Below are 4,629 nucleotides of genomic sequence, written 5' to 3'. Positions count from 1 at the left end.
TATGTATGCGTCAGACTCAATCGTGAAAATGTCATTTATATATGTAGAATGCTATCATTCATAAAGATATTACGTAGGAAAACTGTAAAACAATGTAGCTATTTTTTTTTCTCTTCCTAATACGCGCGTTTCTCACCGGCTTATTTTCTAAAAAAAATCCCCAGTAATACCGGCGCCCTCTCCTAAAATAAATACATAACACACGGGTATAACTATGCAGAATGTAATGACATTAATTCTTTATCGGGAAAATAACATAAAACAGAACAAATCAAAACTATTTTCATCGTATAAACAACCTCCTATTCTATATAGTATACATATACGTGTAATCACGTACATGCTTCTTATAGTTCAGTACAGAAGACAGACAGACGGATGGACGAACAGAAGGACACAAAAATGTATTTGTTTTCTTTAATTTACAGTTGTGGAACCGCACAACGCACCAAAAATAGCGTGCGCACACCGTGCATACATCGTTCACACACCGTCCGCACATCGTTCACACATGGTGCGCACAACTGTGCGATTTAGCAATCGTTCGCCCGGTTGTGCGCTTCTATCCGCACAACTGTGCGATTTGGTATCATTCGTAGATCAAAATTACGGAATGACAAAAATACGGAAGGCTTGTATGCGATAATGTACACTGTGTATATATCTGTAATTTCTCATCACAATAATCAAGATTATGCAATTTCACAATGCGTGTTACACAGTATTACAGCGACCGTTAGGCTGTCAATAATGGGTTTGGCGCCAAGGTAACAGAACAGGTGAATAACAATTTTATGAGTGTCCGGAGTTTTACCTGACCAGTGCCTGACACACAGAGCTGATATGCGATACCGTTTGACCGTAATGAATAGTATTTGTTATTTGCATTCGTTTGCCTATAGCTCCCCTTCACCTGGATTTTCACACCCCCGGCCTTACCCGACGAGTTACGTAAATGCCCCAGGCGGGGAGAAAACTACGGTCCAGGTACATGTACAAAGTGGTTATGTTTACCTGTATACGGGATTGTGTTGTAATTTTACATGTGTCGATTAAGTTTGTTTAGAAACACAGAAAACACAATTCCTAAATATAAGAATATATAGACAGAAAGATAAGTTTATAGATGTTGCTAGAATATAGAAACATACGTAAACATCAAGTTTATGTGTTTAAACACGAAACCGTATAAATTGTTAAGGCATTCCTCAATTTACACCAACCACGATTGTTATCGCACAACGTCCGTCCATCGTGCGCACATATGTGCGCAAGAAATGATCGTTCAGCTTTTTATCGTTCGCCCATCGTGCACACACCGTTCACACACCGTGCACACACCGTGCACACATCGTGCGCACACCGCACATCGTGTAACGTTGTGCGATCCCACAACTGTAACAATGATAAACATATTAAGCATTGTTGTTGTAAAATGTTTCCTAAAATGCTGAAACATAAGTCACATTTGTGCATTTTAATTTCCATTTCACTAGCAAAGTCATTGGGGAATCATAATCACGGAGATAGCGTTTCTTAAATATCCAGAACCGTAAGGCAACAAAGCGAAAAGACGAAATAACGCCAAAGCGAAAAGACGAAAAGACACCAAAGCGCCAAAGCTAAATAACGAAATAACGCCAAAAGGAGGCAGAAAAGACGCCATTTTATCTCTTTCGCGTTATTTTCACTTCGGTTTGGCGTTATTTCGTTATATCGCTTTGGCGCTTTGGCGTTATTTCGTTATTTAGCTTTGGCGCTTTGGCGTTATTTCGTCTTTTCGCTTTGGCGTTATTTCGTCTTTCCTTATTTCGCTTGGCGTTATTTCGCGGGCGACAAAGCGAAAAGACGAAATGTCATATATCAGCCACCATATGTATCACATACTACAAACACTGACATGCACATCAGTCAATGTGGTGTACCTTATTACCTGCAAAAAATGCAATTTACAGTACGTGGGCGAAACCTGCACCCAGCTCAATATCAGAATCAACAACCACCGTTGCTCCATCAAGCAGAACAAACCAGACTTCCCTGTGGCAAGGCATTTTAATATGCCTAGCCACAGTTGGAAAGACATGCAGGTTGTTGCCATGGATCATTGCCCACATGGGATGAAACGAGACGACGTACGAGAGAACGGTTTTGGATCACCAATCTACAAACCCGCTACCCTCGAGGTATGAACGAACGATAGGCGGTTGCCATCTGCTCGTTTTTCTTCCAGGGAGCATTTGACCTAATGGTGCATTACTGCACAGTTGGTCTGCTATCTCGCCTGCCTGCTGCTGCATGTCAGTGTGTGTGACCAACAGCCGTTGTCAGATTAATTTTGCAGATTTATACAGTATCTTAGCCATTCTATCTACTTATTCCTCCCGCACTCACTTATTTGATAATTATTCCTGCAAACCGAAAGAGGCGACTAAGTGTGGACCCCCCTGCTGTGACTGTTAAATCCACTGCAGAATTGAGAGGCGACTAATGAGGGCATTCCGTAGGAAATTGAGATTTTTCACATTTACCGGTCCAGATTCCCACATGCACATGTTCCACGTTTTTGATATCTCGTCCCTTCTTTCTGGTGCTTATCTCTCGTTGACTCACTTTATGTGATAGTGCATCTTGCGGAAGAATAGGTCCTCTACATCAGCGTTCCTTGTCCGCGATGCTCTCAGCTTAATTGCTGCATTTGGTTGTCTTTAGCCGAGAGAACCATATGAATAAAGACAATCTTTTCCTCCCACACCATATCTAATAAAAACACCCTATCTCTTTATCAATCTATGTTATATATGATACTGGTGAGTTATCTATCTTGACCTTTGTATTGAATCATATTGATAATCTCATTAAATCTGTTTTAATTTCAAGTTGCCCGATGTATCATGCAGAAATTACAAAACTCTCCTTCCAGAAGGGATTTCATATGTCTGAGATACATGTACCCATATAAACTCACAAAGGGCAATTAACTTACTGACAACTGAAACGCAAATACCTTTATACGTAGTTTTCCAATTAACTTTGATTAATTTAAGGAAACAATACATGTCGTTCTACATCCACCATCTGTGTAGTCATGTACATGTATGATCTGTTTTCTAGTAATATAACATCTAGCATTCGAGATGTGTTTAAACAAAAAGATTTCCTAGTTCCTTCAGATATCAATTACCATCGGGTTTTGGAATACTTAAACATGTACATAGTTAAGTCAAGCTTTGAATAATTATTCACAAAACCACAGTGATCATCCATCCAAGATTCCGCTAACTTCAAAATCTAAAATGATTTAGTAGGGCTTGGTCTAGAAACAATTTAGCTATCAAGTGTTTACGAGTGTCCTGTTTTTTGTGCGGCACTTCCCAGAGATAAGTTTCGTAATCGTATATATAGTACCTTGTTCGTTGCGGGCTGCTGCTTCTTCTGCTTTTGACGCCATGTCATCAAGACTCATTCTTTTGTCTGCTCTATGAAATAGGTAATATGAAAAATGTAGAACTATCTTGCTCAGTAATTTGTGGTCGATTTGACCAATGTCATAACACATCGAAAATATCTTTTAAACCAATAGCATACTTATTCTTTCAAATACACTTACATTGAATTCGGATACATTGAAAAAATGCTTAATTTCGAAGAAAATAAAACCTCTGCTGGTTTTATATATTTTCTTCGAAATTTCAATATCAGTTACATTGAAACTGGTTCCATTGAAAACCCACTTTTATTGAACGTGTTTTTTTCCATTTTTCATTCCCACCAATTACGTACAAACATCGGTTAGAACGAAGGCTCACCTGGTTAAGGTCAACGGCCGTAATAGATAGCCAGGTATGGTAAATCACAGGTGTCCACAGGTGTCGACGCGGCACGCGCTGCTACTGATTATGTCTCACTCGATTAGCTTCCCTAAAAATCGGAATTGTTTTTTCGTATGTTAACATTGAAGGGTCAGGGACATGACTTACCTCGGACCATCCAGGAAACGAAATCAATTGACAATCGATACCTGTAAATGAAATAGGTGAGTTCAAAATAATTTTTTTTATGTTATTATGATTTGTGTCAGTTATACATATATAGCTCGTACTTACACCAGTTCACAAGCTCGAGCTGCACATGCGGTACTATGGGTTTGTCCTGTAGATTGATTTTATGAGGATATTTCTGCGTCACGGGAACGCATATTAGTTACATTAAATACCCCGAGATATCCACTATAACCGGGCACGACTGTATGAGTGATGCATTATATTATAAAACAACCCAAATGTATTAATTAACTAGTGATTTACATTTTATACTGATTTTATTATTATATCACGGATTTATATAGCAATTTAATTCCTGGATTATGTCTTTAGCGATATAGATTTTTTTCACTTGAATCTGAACTCGTCCACTTAATGTAAATACAGAATTTCATAAAAAGGAAGACACTTTACATTCAGGAAATATTCCGTATTTCGATACGGTGTGTCCATATACCCAATAAAGGAGAAATGCCGAAAAATCAGCTTATGGTATAAAAGATAGAACTCCTTTGTTATTATACATGTAAGATATTTTTTTTGTATTAAGAATACACAGCGTTTGAACAATGTGCCGGTAATGAAGTAA

Source organism: Mizuhopecten yessoensis, unplaced genomic scaffold (assembly GCF_002113885.1).
Source record: "Mizuhopecten yessoensis strain PY_sf001 unplaced genomic scaffold, ASM211388v2 scaffold1779, whole genome shotgun sequence".
Taxonomy (NCBI): Eukaryota; Metazoa; Mollusca; class Bivalvia; order Pectinida; family Pectinidae; genus Mizuhopecten; species Mizuhopecten yessoensis.
This window is presented reverse-complemented; position numbering follows the sequence as displayed.